Genomic DNA, 17,548 nt, shown 5'->3' with positions numbered 1-17,548 from the left:
GCCGGAAGTGTTCTTTTCACAAAACAGCCTTAACGAGCTGCAAGTGTTTAGCCTCTAGGTTCCGTCAATTTCCAGGTTGCTCTCGAGTTTCTGTCCCTGACCGGAAAGGGTGTGTCTGGACTACAGAAACAAAAATTATGTTGCGCCCCTTGGCGGCCGGTGGAAGGATTGTGGTCTGCTCGTATACTTCCTGGAAATGGGCTTTCAGGTATGTTATGATTTCCGTAAATCAGGACATAATTCAGTAAAACACTTTGGACACACGAAGAAGGAATACAGAGAAAATACCCATATCGTTACCGTTGGGTTTAAAAAAAAAATCTGCTTTCTTGCCATGCCCGCCTGTAATCCTAGAGACTCAGGAAGCTGAGACACGAGGAGCAAAAGTTCAAGGCCAGCGCTGACAATTTAGGGAGACCCTGACTCAAAGAAAAAAGGGCTGGAGATGTAGCTCAGTGGTGGATAGTCCTTGGGTTCAATCCCCAGTTCTGGGGCGTGAAGGCGGCGTGGGGGGGGGGGGGGGGGGGGGGGGGGGGATTTGCCTTCTTGGCAAATACCCAGGGGCCATTTTAAATTGGTACCAGCCTATTGCACAGTGATATGAGGCCCGAATGACTAGAATGAGAGTTATCTTCCAAGGACAAGGCCTGGGTTCTAGTCTTATCTGAATCTTGCCGCTATGTGGTCTCTGTCCCTCTTTGTGTTTTAGTGTGTTTTTTTTTTTGTTGTTGTTTGTTTGTTTGTTTTTCCATCTCTACTATGAGGGTTTTAGGCTGGTGCCTCGTTCTCTCCCATAGCTTAAAAATGTTGGATTTTTCTCTGCCAGCATTCCACTGCTGTTAGTTTCAACATCCACAAAAGTATATATACTTAGTTTCTCAGCATTATTCCTTGGGATTTGAGGATTGTAGAAGGAAAGCATATCATGAAGCCCTTCTGATTTTACAGGTTGTCTAAAATATATTTAAGATTGTCTCAATCCTTTTCTCAGAAGTTATTTTCCAATTTAACACTTGAGAAAGAACAGTTGGCGAATTTTAATATTGCCAGGAGTCTCTTAACACTTTATAGCAATAAATCACAATTCATTGTCTGTATGTGCTGCTTTCTCCGGTCAACTTACCCTAGAATGTAATTTGCTTATGTATCTTTTAAGTCTGTATGTCTTTGCCCATCTCCTTATCCCTCCCTAGAACACACTCCTTCCTTCCCTCTTTCTGGCAAACCACTATTCACCTTTAAGATTCAGGATTCTAGTCTGTGGGGTGGTACATGCCTGTAATCCCAGCAGTTTGGGAAGCTGAGACAGGAGAATCCTGAGTTCAAAGCCAGCTTCAGCAACTGTGAGGTACTAAGGCAACTCAGTGAGACCCTGTCTCTAAATAAAATACAAAATAGGGCTGGGGATGTGGCTCAGTGGTCAAGTGCCCCAGAGTTCAATCCCTAGTACAAAAAAAAAAAATAGATTCAGGATTCTAGCCAGGTGTGGTGGCACACACTTGTAGTCCTAGCTACTTGGGAAGCTGAAGCAGGAGGACTGCAAATTTGCAACCAACCTAGGCAATTTAGCAGGACCCTGTCTCAAAATAAAAATAACAGAAAGGGCTGGGGATGTGGCTCATTAATAGAGTACTTACTAGCAGTGCAGGGCCCTGCTTGGTTCACTCTCCAGCACCCCACAAAATTTTGGAAGCTTTTATCAAATCCAGTTTCCCTGAGATAATCATCTGTGAGTTTGTGTAAGTCATGAGGAAGGATAGAGAGGGCCTTAGGGAATTTGCCATAGTAGTGTGGTCCTTTGCAGTTAGTTCATAAATAGTTCATGCCCTTCTCTGAACCCTACAACATTTTATATTTCATTCTACTTTCAGAAGGAGAGAAAGAAACACTTGTTGAATGCCTACATTGGGCCAGGACTTACAGAAAGTATTTGACAACCTTGAATTTCATCTGAACCAGCAGTAAGAGTTGATAAATCCTCCCACTCTTTTGTGTTCCAAAATTGAATTGCAAAGGACTACATTGCCCTGCTCTGGCAAATTTGCTAAGATAAAACTCTCTCCATTCTTCCTTGGGACTCCCTTAATACTCACGGATAACTCTTTTGTTTACCTGCCTCTATAAAGCTCTGAGTTTCCTTAATTGCCCTGTGTATTTTGTCTTTTCAATTAAGTTGGTTTTGTCTTCATTAATTTACAGATAAGAAAGCTGAACCTAAGCTACATGGTTTAAGATGGAACCATTAAGAAAGAAGGGAGCTGGGGAAAAAAATCAAAGAAAGAAGATGGGTACAGTGGTGCATACCTGCAGTCCCAGCTACTTGGGAAGCTGAGGCAGGAAGATCACGACTTCAACACCAATCTAGGAAACTTAGTGAAACCCTGTCTTAAAATATTTTTTTATACTGGGAATTGAACCTAGGGTCATTTTACCATTGAGCTACATCCCTGACCCTTCTTGTTTTTATTTATTTTTATTTTTTTATTAGTTGCACATGACAATACAATTATCTTGACAATTCAATGATCTTATTTTTATTTTGAGACAGGATCTCACCAAGTTACTGAGGACCTCACTAAGTTCCTAAAGTTGGCCTCAAACTTATTATCCTCTTGCCTCAGCCTCCCAAGTGGCTGGGATTACAGGTATGTGCTACCACACCTGGCTTCAAAATAAAATTTTAAAAGGGCTAGAGGGGTAGTTCAGTGGTAGAGTGCTTGCCTAGCATGCTAGTATATGTGAGGTCCTAGGTTCAATCCCCAGTAATGCAAAAAAATAATAATAAAATAAAAAGGGAAAAGGAAAAAAAACCTGTTGATTTCCTCTGAAGCCCATGCTCTGCTACAACCTTTAGACAAGGGACTAAATTTACCTATATTACAGATCTGCATCCGAACAGACAGCTTCAATGGCAGGGGCCCCCAGTGTTTAACACAGTCTCAGGTCCCACTTCTGTTTAATCCTTATTTACTAAATGATTCCCAAATAAACCACATCAACTCTCAGTAAGATAGTGTTGCAGCATTTTTCAACCTTTCTTTTTGATAAGTATTAAGAACTCAAGCCTCTTTTTCATAAAATAATTTTCTCTTGTTTAGTCTCTTTCATACTGCAGTAACAATATGATTTAGTTCTCCTCTGTGCTCTAAAAGCAAAACAGCACTATGGATTCAAAATTTCCACTCAATCCCTTAATCTACCTAAACAGGGCCTCCATTCCATTCTTCAAATTATGTGTTCTTCCATGAAGTACAAGCTAGTTGAGACAGGAAGGATCATCTATTTTAGGAGTCTATCACTATCATTTTTAAATTTTTTTAAATGTTTTTGTAGTTGAAAAGACAAAAGAATGGCTTTATTTTATTTGTTTTTATTTTTATGTGGTGCTATGGATCAAACCCAGAGCCTCACATACGCTAGGCAAGCACTCTGCCACTGAGCTACAGCCCCAGCCCCTCTATCAGTGTCTTTCTAAGGCAAGTACTTTTCAAATATTTTGGATCCAGACTCATTGTAAGAAAGACATTTTACTTCATGACTCTTTTCACACATACATATGTGTAACTAAAACAAAAGCTAAAAAAATACTTACATTTACTAAGTGCAATTTAAGCTGGCTATGGTGACACTTGCCTGTACTCCCAGCTACTTTGGAGCCTAAGTCAGGAGGATCACAAATTCAAGGCCAGCCTCAGCAATTTAGTGAGACCCGGTTTCAAAATAAAAAGGGATGAGGTTGTAAATCAGTGGTAGACCATTTTCCTAGCATGCACAAGGCCCTGGATTCAATCCCCAGTACTGCTAAAAATAAATAATTAAAATAAATGAACTAGACAATGTGAAGCACACTTTTAACCCCAGCTATTCCCAGCTACTTGGGAGGCTAAGGCTGGAGGATCACAAGTTCAAAACCAGCTTAGGCAACTTAGCAAGACACTATCTCAAAATAAAAAAGTAAAAAGGGATTGAGATGTAGCTCAGTGGTAGAAAACTCCTGGGTTCAATCCCAAGTACTGGAAAATTTTTTTTAAAAAATGCAATTCAGCTCTGGGCCTGGGAATTTAGCTCAGTTGGTAGAGCACTTGCCTAGTATACACGAGGCCCAGTGTTGGATCATCAGCACCACAAGAGAAAAATGCAATTTAATTCTGGTTTACTTAGTTTCATTTTTTTAAAAAAATGCTACTCATCATTGCCATGTAATTAGGTCATGGACATATACAACTAGCACCTGAAATTCAAAACATCCCCATATTCATCCTAGACACCCACCTAATACAGTAATGAAACTACTCCTTACTCTCTATATAACATGACTTTGCAATTCATTATCATTAGCATGACATTACTTTTCCAGAACTCCCCTATTCAGGCAAATGGACATATTTTTCATTAAAAGATTATCACATCAACTCTTCAATGGAAAGCATCAACAGAGACTTTCAAATTCCGTAATCCTCTTTCCTCACCTCAAAATTCTTTCCTTGCTGTTTATACCAAACCTAAACGGTTCTATCATAATCCTTACCTAAATCTAATCAAGTCCCTGCATTGAAAGACCCACCTTGAGCATTACACTTCTCAAATTCTGGCCTGGCCTTCCACCCTCTGAGCCCAAGCTTTGCAAGATGGTATTTTCCTTTTCCCTGTAAGCAATAAACAGCTTTGTCTTATCAACAGCCTAGTAATATTTTGGAAGTCAGCATAGAATACAGATATAACATGGGGTTTGTTGTGGGTTGTGGGGAAACTTACAAGTAAGCAGAGGAGTGGCAGAGTACACATAGTCTCCCAAACTCTCCTTGTTCCATGGCGTAGTCTGGTCATAGATAACCTATATGAACTATATAGTCAGAGTACAAGCAAAAGGGACCTGCCTGGTTAGGCAGACTATACTACTATGAGCACTCCAGGAGAACAGAAGCTCCACCTCTACACTGGGAAATTGGGCGAGAGAACACCTACTTTCTCTAAGTAACAAGAAATGTATCAGTGATCTCTCAAATCAGGAACAATGCTAGGGAGTGTGCACACCCAGGGCCAAGGTCTGCATACAAAGGGCCCTAGGAACAACAGCCTTGCCCTCCAGGAATACTGACATCAGTGAAAAGAGAAAGAAAATGAACTTGCAGGTCATCCAGATTTATCTCTCATCAGTTGTCCCAGAAGTATTTCCATAAATGACTATTGGGTTGCAATCTGTAGTTTAAAAAAATACTTCTCAATTTGGGGATGATTAGTATGTTCATTATATTGGTGTTGACTATGGTACATAAGTGTCTGCATATAAGAAACTCATCAAATCTATCTTCTTTCTTTCTTGGGCTCTCCCATTGAGCTATACCCATTTTTTGCACTTAATTAAAGTTTGTAGTTTATTATATGAAAATTATACCTCCAAAGCTGTGAAAAATTAATTAGGGGGCAGGTGAGAATGAAGGTAATAAGATTGTTCACTCATCGATAATTGTTAAAGCTACTTTTTTTATCTTTGAAATATCCTTTAAGTTGTTTTTTTTTTTTTTTTTTTTTTTGTGTGTGTGTGTGTGTGGTACTGGGCATTAAACCCAGGGCCCTTTACATGTTAAGCAGGCGCTCTACCGCTGAGCTATACCTCAGTCCTAAAAATTTCCTATGTAATTTTAATACAAATTTTGCCACACAAGTGTTCTCCCCCCCCCCAAAAAAAAAACTCTCAAAAAAGAATAACAACAAAATTCTGTCCTAAGAGCTGAACCATGGCTATACAGTTATAAAGAGAATGGAGAGTTAAAGTAACCTCAAAGCTCCAGCAGACACAAGTTTCTTTGGTGTCTTATGCTACTCTGGTGAGAGAATTTCTAATATCCTGAAGACTGAAATCTGAAGCTATATGGTAATTATGCATTCAGTAATTCATTGAAGAACTTTATATAGAACACCCATGTGTACCAGTTATTATTCTAGGCACAAGGATACAGCAACAAACAGAACAAATTCTCAACCCTCATGGAATTTACATTCTATTGGAAGAAAGAAAATAACCTACAAGAAACCCTGTGATTAACTATATGGTGAAATTTCATGTAATGATCAGAGCTATGAAAAAAATGGGTATGGATAGATAAGAGAGTACCTGGAAGTTCAAGGTAAGCCTCTAAAAATGGGTTCAGTCTAGACCCAGCTTCTCCTGTCCGAGCTGATTGGTCTACTTCCTTCAATTTAAAATTGAAATAGCAATGCTGACTTCTGTACCTCATTTTGTTCATCTGTTTAATGATCCAGTGCTTCTCTGTGTTGAGACCTGTATATAGGGTTGAAAACCAGAGCTTGGGGGCCTGGTATCAATGAGGTGGAAATTGTTAAATTCTGATCCTCTATTGACCATGGTTTGGGAAATACTCCACTTAAGGAATTATGACCCTAGATGGATCTTGAATACTACTGCCATGCCTAATGTCACCCACCACCCCTTAATGTTATTTTATTTTTTTCAAGCAGGTTTTCATTTACAAAATATATAAATGGTTAGCTACATAAATTTGACTACATAAATATTGGGGATATTTCAAATAGTATCTTTTGTTATAATATTCCTTCCCATCATCTCCATAATCCATGCTGATATACAGTTATGTATCTTTCCCTGTACTCAACCAAATATCCCTAGGCATAGGTGCACATATTGTTTGTTTTCCAAAATGGAATCATTATATAGAATTTTCTGAGTATTACATTCAACAATATCTCCCTTTTGAATCAACTGTTATAGCTACACTTATTTTTTAATTTTTAATTTATTTTTTTATTTTTGTGCATTGCTGGGGATCAAACCCAGGGTTTCAAGCATGCTAGGCAAGTACTCCACCACTGAGCTACACCCTCAGCCCTCAATTCTTTTTTAATGGCTGCATAATACTTGGTAGCCCTGTTAAGAAGAGTAAACAGGCTCTTTTAAAAGAAGCCTTGATTTGTACAATTTGCTTATTTCCATAGTGTAAATTTCTTGCTGTGGGATATTTTAAGCTACTGATGTAAAATTACTAAATGCAAAATTGGGAAGAGATTCACACAATTGGCTTTAACCTGTATGAACCAGCTCAAGAACAGCACTGAAGGTCAGAAGTGGGGATTAAACCCACAGCCTCCCACATGCTAGGTAAGTGCTCTACCACTTAACTATACCTCCAGCCCTGGGCTCAGTCTTATCATGCCAAGACTGCAATATAGCCAAACATGGTATAAAACAAAACATCTTTCAGGGGCATTGCAATATTGTAGGAAAAGAACTGGATCCAGAGTCAACCAGTCTGTCTTTGAGCCAGATATGGGCCACTATCCAGCTCTTTGGATCTTGACCTACTTCCTCTACCTCTCCCAGCCTCGGGGTCTTGGGGGTTGCTTTTGATTTGCTTGGGTTTTGTTTGTTTGTTTGTTTGTTTGTTTTTGTGGTGCTGGGGATAGAGTCCAGCACTTCTCATATGCTAGGCAAACACTCTACAGCTGAGCCACCCTCCCAGCCCCTGAGTCTTTAGTTTTAGCATTTATTGAGCTAATAATATCTACTACTAGATTATGGCTTCTCAAACTCAATATTGTTTACAAGAGTTTTGGGGGAGTTTGTCTGTTTGTTTGTTTGTTTGTTTTTTGGTAGTGCTGGTGATTGAACCATGCTAGGTGAGTGCTCTACCACTGAGCTATATCCCCAATCGCATTATTGATACTTTAACCCAAACAATTCCTTGTTGAAGTTGCCCTGTGTATTTTAGGATATTTACTAACATCTCTGGCCCCTAGCTCATAGTAGTACTATGCACTACTAAGCACACCATACCAGTTGCGCTTTCTCACTTCTCAGATATAACAATGAAAAATACCTCCAGATATTACCAAATATATTTTGGGGGTAAAATCTCCCAGGGTTGAGAAACACTTCCCTAGATCATGGAGTTATTGACAGGAATAGACATAAGAAGCACATTACAATTTGTTGTATTTTTGTTTTGTTTTGTTTTGTTTTTTACAAATATTTAGACTTTTTATTAGAGAAATACAGAAACATACTGGTTTGTGAGTCAAACAAATGAAGGTGTGGGATAATTATGCCTTCATTTGGAGAGATGAGAAGAAATGGATGAAAATAGAGTGACCATTTGTCCCAGTTTGCTGGGTTTTTCTGTGATGCAAGACTTCTAGTGTTAGGTCCAGGGGAAAACAAGGATATCACTCTAGTTTTTAAAAAGTCATTATGTGCCAAGCACTACATGCTATGTGTACTATATGCTAAGCACTGTGCTAGCTACTTTATACATGCTATTTAGTCCTAACAAACCTGTGGTAAAAGTAATATCCTTATGTCCTTGGAGAAGCAACTGAGGCTCCATGCAGTAGGATGGTCTAGCTAAAATCATAGGCATCTGGGTAGGTTCCCTTAAAGCAGGTGGGAGTGTTTCAGAACTCCCAGAACTGTTAAGGTCTTCATTCTGAGGTCTTCGTCTATATTTCTTTTCTTGGCCCATAATACAGAAGCCCTGTCAGAATGCAGCCAGTGACTTGCTGGTGATCACATCAATACACAGTTCTAAACATATCATGGCCAGACTCTTTAGAATGAAGTGAACTGGAGTGAGCCTCTTGTAAATATCAACAAAATCATCTCCAAGGGTAAGGAAATGGTCAGGAGCAAGGGAGGAGTCACAGGTACATTCATTTGCAAAACAATCTTGGTTCCTTCTTAGCCATTGACCCTTTAGTAGAAGGTGGGAGTGGGAGAAGTGATCAGAGCAAATCCCCTGTGCCCTTCCAGAGCTCACATTTTCTCAGTGCCCCATCATTTTCCAAGAGTCATCAGCATTACTTCCCAGCCCCTAGCAAAAAGAGAGTTTTACCCCTGGAAAACTCTTCCCAGTTGCCTGGCATCAAAAGACATTCCCAGGCCTTTTGGAAGGAAGCTGTCTTTCTGAAAATGAGGAATTTCTTTAGGGAAGTCTGGGGCTTTCTCTGCTAATTATGGGGGAATGTATTATCTGTCTGTGCTCTCCTCTCTGACTGCATTTTTGTGTCCTGAACAGCTATCCTTGTTATAGCCTTAACAACTTGAAAACATACTTGCATTTGCTACTGGTACTTCCAGTGGAATCCATTAGTTGCCCGTTTCATTCCAATGAGTAACTTTTGATAAAAGGCCCAGGATTTATTATTATTGTTGTTTGCCTAACAAGAACTGCCTACTGTCGGCACTGTTTTACCTGTTCTCTTGAGTCCAAGGCTACCAGAGAATAATGTTCTTCAGTATCCTCCCTCCCACTCCTATTCTCTGGCCTCCAGCCAGCCAGAGAGATTTCAGAAAGGGCATGAGGAAGTGTGCTCACAGAGATTCACTCTTATACTTCAAACTTTTGATGCAAACTCTCCCAGACACATAGACTATTGGAACTAGAGGGACCTTCAGATATCAGCTAGTTTAACTCAGTCTAGAATCAGTAAAGCAGTGATCACCAGAAAGGGCCAGGGTACTAGATCTCATAGCTGCCAAAATCTAAATTATCTTCAGAAGATTTCTTACTGTCTGAATATTATCCTATCCCTAGAGCAGACAAGGAGATTGAAGTTCTAGCAGGGAGTCTGGCTTCTTGATACCTTGATCTAGCAGAAGAGTGTTCTGCTATCCCCCAATCCATGAAAAGGTCAGTGTTTGTACTCAAGTGCTTACTCCCCTGCAGGAAAGCCTTGGAGTAGGGAAGGAGGAAGCCTGGTCATCAGAGGGTTTGTTGAGTTCACTGTTGTCTCAATGTCTTTCACTGCCAGGATTTTTGTTGTAGTTCATTTAGCTAGCTTGAAATAATTTTTAAGTTGAATAATTGACTTTTCTCTAAGGTTTTTGCTTCTACATCCTTCTTAAAGTACCTCCACAAACCAACAGGCAGCAGTATGTGTTAAGACTAAGGATCCAGGCAGCCTCTCTAGTTTTATTTTGTTGTTTCCTGAATGTGTGGGTTGTGATTTTTGGCACATGAATACAATATATTGTCCTTGAAACTTTTATTCTTATTTTTCATGAAAGAATGAAATAAAGAACAGGAACTTGGAAGACTTGCAAGTGAGGATTCCAGCCCCACCTTGAACTAATTGCATAAACCTGGAAAAGTTGCAGACTAGATTTTCTAGCTGCAAAATGAGGGTTTATCTTACTCACTTCAGGAAGTTGTTGGGAGGATTATAAGAAATGATGTTGATAAAGTACTTATCATAGTGCCGAGAGCACACACTTAATTTGTGTTCAATAAAGTGGAACTATTAATGTTGTAATATTCTGTGGTGTTCCGTTAAGAGCACTGAGACCTCTAGGTACATTGCCCTTACTCACCTAGGAAGCAGTACTCTGTTCCCATAATACCTGTCCTTGCTTCCCAACCTCATCCTCTTGTGTCCTCCAAACCCATTTTGGGGAATGGCTAGGATAATGGGAAGCGTAATGGTTAAACTTTCTCCTTGCTTCCTACTACGCTGGATATGTTGCTAGTATCATGGGTATGTATAGTTTTGCTTTTTTCCCTTTTGTGATATTCAGGGATATTTGAATAAATTAATAAATCAATGAGCTCCCAAACGCAAAGGACTGAGCACTCAAACTCTTTCTGATTGTAAATGGGTTTGAATTACTTCTGAAGAAAAATGGAATTTGGAATTTGCTTTTTTTCTGCCTGAAACTAGCATGTTTTACCAGTATTATATCTTTGTATTTGTAGTTTATTTTATGATTTTTAAACACTTCTATAGGCATTATCTAGTTTAATCCTCCCTCTATCCCTGGAGGAGGAAAATCAACAGCCTATTTTATAGACAATGTATCTGTGGCTCAGACAGGTTACATATCCTACTCAAGGTCACATAATGTGTCTTTAGTGCATGGGCAGGGGTGGCCAAGTAAACAAGACTTCTGACAGTGGGTTCAGTGTGCTCCCAAAGACATTCCCTATTGCCCCTCAAATTTTCTAGAATCTATGACCACACTGTCTCATATCTTTGAGGCTTCTGCCCTGAAGACATAGGCCAATCTATACATTCAGTGAATCCTAAGTCAGAGTGCTGCCCACCTTCACAGAATTTTTGTGTATGGTAGCAGGGTGAGGAAACAAAGAGGGCTGGAGTCTTGAGATTATGAGAATTTGTTTGCAGAATGCTTCAACCTGCAAATTTCCTAGGGCCTTGAGATCCTTCTCTGTCTATTGGCAGTCATCCCCCTCTACCCATTCCTCAGGCTCCAGTTACAATTCTGGCTTCTTTTACAGGCTAAGCTTTTACATGTGCTACAGATTATCTTGAGGACACAGGACAGTGTCCCATAGTGTAGGAACACCTCAACAGCATGTTGGAAGCCAACACATATGCCATGTCACCAACACATATGCCAGCAGAAAGTGAGTACTGGTGGGGAAAGGGTGGTGAACCCTAGCCAGCAGCAGCTCTGAAGAACACCTCGGAACCCACAGTCCATATTACATCAGTGGTTTCTGGGGATTGTGGAAAAATGACCTGGGAGGGTACAAAAGGCCTGACCTTAGAGTCAAGAGAACAGGATGGGTCATAGTCCCACACTTGCTGCAAGGCAAGTCAACTGCATCTTTCTGGGGCAGAGTTTTCTCCTCTGTACAATGTGAGAACTGCCCCACATGATCCCTCAGGTCCTGTCACCATTGAAATTTCATCACCAGGGCTAGGCATATAGCTCAGTGGTAGAGCTTATGCTTAGCATGTGCATGGCTCTGGGATTCAATTCTTAGCACTAAAAAAAAAATTATCACCATTCTAGTCTTTGATATTAGTTCCTCTGGGATTCTGTCCCTTCAGAAGTGCCGAGCACAATGCCTGGCATTTAGGAAGTCACATATTATTATATAAACTACCGTTTATTCCTCATAACAGCCCTATGAGTTAGAAACTATAATTATAAGCATTTTGCAGATGGAAGAAAGGAAGCCCAAAGTAGATATGTCACATTTCTAAGGTCTCATAACTAGTAAACATTTGGAGTTACCAGCTATGTGATCTTAGTCACACTGCAGACGTAGGTCCCAAATATCAAAAGTTGCCTCTTTTCCCACCATGAGAGGTATAGAGAGGGAATCTAAAGGTAACTCTTGTCCATGCTAAATCTGATGAGGTAATCTGATTCAAAAGCACACTCTCTTAATTCCTGTGCCATTGGCAATCCCAGAAGCACTTGGGGTGCTGGCTGGGCCCAGGATGCCAGAGAATAAGGAAGAATACCTGAGGGAAGGTCTTCTGAGGAGTCAGTTCTATCTTCCCTTGAGACATGGTGGGAAAGGTACAGAGTTAAGGAATTCCACAGAATACAGGAGCCTGGAAGGGTCAGAGACTTAATTCCTATCCATTATAGCATGGAAAGACCCCCGATAAGCTCTTTTCAATCCCAGTAGCGAAACATTTTGAACAAAGCTTCCTTTCTCACCTGCCCACTTGCCCCAGCCTGGCTCCAGAGCCAGGAGAATCTCTCATAACAGGGTCCCTCTACCCTGTAAAAGGGCCCCTGCTTGGATTTATACAGGCAAGTCTTAGAACAGTGCCACCTGCCCTTTCTGGATAATAATAACTCATGGATTTATAAGGTAAATCCTATTTTTCTTTTTTAAATACTTTTCTAGTTATAGTTGGGGACAATATCTTCATTTTATTTATTTATTTTTATGTGGTGCTGAGGATCCATCCCAGTACCTCACACATGCTAGGCGAGTGCTCTACCACTGAGCCACAGCCCCAGCCCTTAAATCCTAATTTTCATATACATATATCACTTTGTTTATAAAGCACTTTCTCACATACCTCTCTTGTTTTGCTGTTTTGCTTTTATGTGGTGCTGATAATCAAACCTATGGCCTTGCAAATGCTAAGCACATGATTAAGTGAACTGCATCCCCAGCCACATACCTTTCTTGATTCTCATAATAGCCCCGCAAAGAGAGTCTTTCTCCTGTTTTGTCAATGAAGAAACAGACTCCTCATTGAAGGGACTTGCCCAAAGTCACACCATCTGCAATGTAAATTCCAAATCCAGACCAGTTGTCCCTTTTCCCACCATGCTTGGAATGAAAGGGAATCTAAAGCTAACTTTTGTCCATGCTGGATCTGATCGATGCTCTTCAAGAAGAATTTGGCAGCAAATTCTAAACCAGGTGACCACACTGTGGACTCAGTATGCACTATTCTCAGGGGGGTGAGAATCTGTGGATACTTGGCCTCTGGGGACAATCCTCTGTCCTTACAGTTACCATCTCCCATCTTCACTTAGGCCTTTTCTGAAGTTGTTTCCATAGGGGAGCTACCATTAGGCTCATGCGAGAGAGAACTCTGAATTCTCTCCATCCATCATATAGTTCTCTCCCACTGTTTCTTTGCAATAGTCCCCTTGCTACTCTTGAGGGAAAGATAGTTTACTGTGCAACTGTAGCTCTCCCATAGGAAATGAAGATGGCTGAACAAGTAGTGGTGTCTGGGGCTTGCATAAGGAGCTGTAGAGTTTCTGTGCCTCTCAGTGCCTATCTTTTAGGGACAGGCATATAAATTTGAAATCTTTCACTTTCTCGTTTCCAGGTATTCCAAGGAGTTATAGGAACTGAATTCTTACTCACTATTACTTGTGAACTAAGTTTCCTTGTGGTGTGAACTCTGCTGGCCTCCCCAAACAGGTCTGTGAGGTGGGGTGGGTGGGCAGTAAAGGAGAGGATGCTAGCCCTCTTGCCATTCAACATACTAGGTTGAATGGGCCTGTCCTTGCAGAGCCCCCAAGAACCTTCAGCAGAAGTGGGTTGGATGCATCCCACTGTTCTGCTCTTACCATATGGAAGCATGTCTCCAGGATAACCTTTCTGCACTGGTTTGTCTATCTTGCCACTGATATTGTATTCTACTTTCAAAACAGCCACTATATATCTGGTTCCTTCTCTCCTTTCCCTCCTCCACCCTGTCCTTCCCCATTTTTGTGGGTTGTAGGAGACTGAAGTCAAAAAACCTGGATGTTGGCTTCTTTCCTTGCTCTGAGAATCAGTTTTCTCTCTGTCTAATGTGTACTTACTCCAACCTAGATTGAAACAGAAACCTCGCTTCCTTCTTGTGGCTCTGGTAAGATGATTAAGGACCATGTTCTTCTGTCTTCAGTGTGTTCCACAGTCTCAGATGAGGATTGTAAAAGTGGAGATTAATATTCACTCATTTAAAAAATCATTCTGGGCTGGCCAGGGTGGTACACACCTGTAATCCCAGCTACTTGGGAGACTGAGGCAGGAAGATTGCAAGTTCAAGGCCAGCCTCAGCAATTTAGTGCGACTATGTCTCAAAATATAAGGGGCTGGGAATTATCTCAGTAGTAGAGTGCTTGCCTAGCTTGGGTTCAATCCCAAGCATGGCAAAAAAAAAATAAAATTGGAAAAAAGTTTCTCAGAGGAAATGATATTTGGGCTAGACCTAAAAGGATGAATGAACACAGGTTGGCTCAGTGGATAAGGGTAGAAAAAGGAAAAATCAAGTCTGAGAGAAAATCTGGAGTCAATATTCCAGGTTTCTGGAAGTTTTAGGGGCAAATCTGCTTCCTTGTATTTTCTTATGTGGTACTGAGGATTGGATCTAAGGGAGCTGTACCACTGAGCTACATACCCAGCCATTTTTATTTATTTATTTTAATTTTGAAACAGGATCTCACCAAGTTGCCAAGGATAGTCTCTAGCTTGTGATCTTTCTGTCTCAGCTTGCAAAGTAGCTGAGATAATAGGTGTGTATCACCACATCTGGATACAAGGATCCTTACAGGGAGGCAAGAGGGTCAAAATGAGAGAGGTATTGAACAAATTGGAGATCAAGAAAAATAAAATAATTTTTAAAAGGGTTTAGGATGGAGCTCAGTGGCAGAGTACTTGCCTAGCATGTGCAAGACCCTTGATCAATTTCCAGTATGAAAAAAAGTTAAGAATCCTCATAGTTATATTAAAACCACATAGATAATCCAGGATAATAATCTCTCCAGCTCAAAAACTTTAACATAATCAGATCTGCAAAATCTATTTTGCCATATAAAGTAACATTCACAGTTTTAAGGTTTTAGAGCATGGGCCACTTTTCTCAGAGGCATTATCCAGTCTAAACAACTAATTAGATGGGGGGATGAGGAAATGGAATTGTTTAGAAACTTTTTACTCTTTATTATTGAAAATTTTATACACACACAAAGTAAAAACAGTAGTGTAATATATCTCCATGTACCCATCTTGACAGTCTCGTTTCAATCATCTCTCCCACTCTTGGGGCAAGAAGATTTTATTTTATTTTTGTTTTATTATTATTATTATTATTATTATTATTATTATTAATAGTGTGTTTGTTTGTGTGTGTGTGTGTGTGTATGTTGCTGGAGATCAAACCAAGGGCCTCTCCTGAATGCTGAGCAAGCACTAAGCTGCTACTAAGCTGCATCCCAAGCTCATGAAAGACTACTGTGTACAGTGCTCTGCCTCTAGTCCTTGCTGAAGTAAACTGTTTGGCACTAGTGAGAAAATCTGTTTGGATTTAACCAAGATACATTCCCACTTTGACTTTAACCTTGTCTATCTCCTAGTAAAAGTGGCAAAAAATTTTTGATTTTGGCAGTATTATACTCACTTTGCAGGGGGGAACAGTAGGTAAAAGTTATTTCAAAATCAACTGGCTTTAAAAGAAAAAAAAAAGCAGTATGTGGCCAGATGTGGTAGCACACACTTGTAATACCAGCTACTGGAAAGACTACAGCAGGACAATCACAAATTGGAGAGCACTTTGGGAAACTTAGCAAGACCCTGTCTCAAAGTAAATAAGGGATGGGGATGTGGTAGAGTGCTTGCTAGCATGTGCAAGGTCTTGGGTTCAATCCCCATACCAAAAAATAAAAAGCAATATGTAAACATAAAAAAGTATTTAAATGATGTAAACATCCAGGCTTCCGGGTTGGGTAATCATTGATAACAGTTGCTTGTGTGTTACTTCCAGAAAATATTAGTGTTTATGCAGATCAACATGAATGATGCTTTGTTTTGTTACACAAATAGACTCAAACCAGACACACATTCTCTGTTTTGTTTTGTTTGATTGAATGTATTTTGATGATGTGTTAGTCAGTTTTCTGTCACTGATGAAATACCTAATAAAATCAACTTAAAGTGAGAAAGCTGTATTTTCTTTTAGGTTTTAGAGATTTTAGTCCCTGGTCTGTGGCTCTATTGCTTTTAGGCCTGTGGTGTGGCAGAACATGATGGTGGAGGGATGTGGCAGAAGATACCTACTCACCTCATGGCAGCCAAGAAGCACAGAACATGAGGAAGGGGCCAAGAAAATAACAGCCCCTCAAGGACATGACCTACTTCTTCCAACTAGTCCCCACCTCCTAAAGTTTCTACCACTTTCCAATAATGCCATCAAGTTATGAATCCATCAATGAATATTTCAGTCCACTGATGAGGTTAAAGTCCTCATGGTCCAATCACTTTCCAAAAACCCCACCTCTGATCATTGCTTGCACTGGGGACCAAGCTTTCAACACATTAGCATTTTGAGGACATTCCAGATCCAAACCATAAGAGATGGCTTTCCAAATCAGTATAAATATGTTTACATTATTCTTTTTATAAAGCTTGTAGATGGAGGTAGAATTTATACCTTAATTTAATTAACCAGTCCCTAAATGATTAATTTTTAGGGATTTTTTTTCAACAATTTGCTTTTACAAACAGTATTATAGTGCACATACATGCAAGCACAGATATGACACATCAGCAGGCTACATTGCTAGGAGTATAACTCTTAGGACAGAGTATGCACACTTAGCTATTTTGTTGTTGTTGTATTGCAGTGCTGGGGATTGAACCCAGGACCACTTTACCACTGAGCTACATACTCAACCCTTTTTTATTTTGAGATAGGGTCTCACTAAATTGCCCAGGCCAGCTTTGCACTTATGATCCTCCTGCCTCAGCCTCCCTAGTCACTGGGATTATAGGTATGCCCCACCAAGCCTGGTTGATTGTTCTTTTTCTGTGCATTCCCTGATCATGCCCCTTTTCTCTTTGTATTATTATTCACCTTAATTTTATCAATTTATATGATATCTTTGTTATTGAGGAAAGTTTCAGGTATTTTAAATATATGTTCCTAGCCAAACATAGTGGCACATGCCTGTAATCCCAGTGGCTTCGGAGTCTGAGGCAGGAGAATCATAAGTTCAAACCAGCCTCAGTAACTTAGTGAGACCCTGTCTCAAAATAAAACATAAAAAGGAGTGGGGATGTGGCTCAGTGGTAAAGCACCCCTGGGTTCTATTCTTGGTACCAAAAAATAAATAAATAAGTATATGTTCCTACTCTATTGCTTGCATTTTATGTGTGCATATGTGTGTGTGTGTGTGTGTGTAAAATGTATCAACATTTTGCATTATAGTTTTTGTATTTTGTATCATGTTTAGAGTTTCTTCACTCACACAAATTAGGCAAGTTTTGCCCAATTTTCTTCTTATGCTTAAAGTTTCTTTTTT

At 40.0% G+C, this 17,548-nt stretch overlaps 1 protein-coding gene across 3 annotated transcripts in view; it reads left to right on the top strand.

Annotated features, from left to right (window-relative positions):
* The first annotated feature begins 19 nt into the window (after positions 1 to 19).
* The window catches only part of LOC124090041 (potassium voltage-gated channel subfamily C member 1-like), a 38,310-nt gene continuing 20,781 nt past the window's right edge, over positions 20 to 17,548 (top strand). Inside the window, exons 1-2 of one of the 3 annotated variants that reach the window (XM_058578174.1) lie at positions 21 to 208; positions 2,549 to 2,645. The gene's annotated coding sequence lies outside the window, so the exon portion shown is untranslated. Of the gene's footprint in view, positions 209 to 2,548; positions 2,646 to 17,548 lie in introns of all 3 variants that reach the window. The other 2 variants (XM_046440397.2, XM_046440396.2) reach the window with 2 other exon arrangements.

This window comes from Marmota monax, unplaced genomic scaffold (genome assembly GCF_021218885.2).
Source record: "Marmota monax isolate L192 unplaced genomic scaffold, Marmota_monax_Labrador192_F-V1.1 WCK01_AAM20220418_F8-fsc00134, whole genome shotgun sequence".
Classification (NCBI taxonomy): domain Eukaryota; kingdom Metazoa; phylum Chordata; class Mammalia; order Rodentia; family Sciuridae; genus Marmota; species Marmota monax.
The sequence above is the reverse complement of the archived record's forward strand: the minus strand, read 5'-3'. Positions and strand labels throughout refer to the sequence as shown.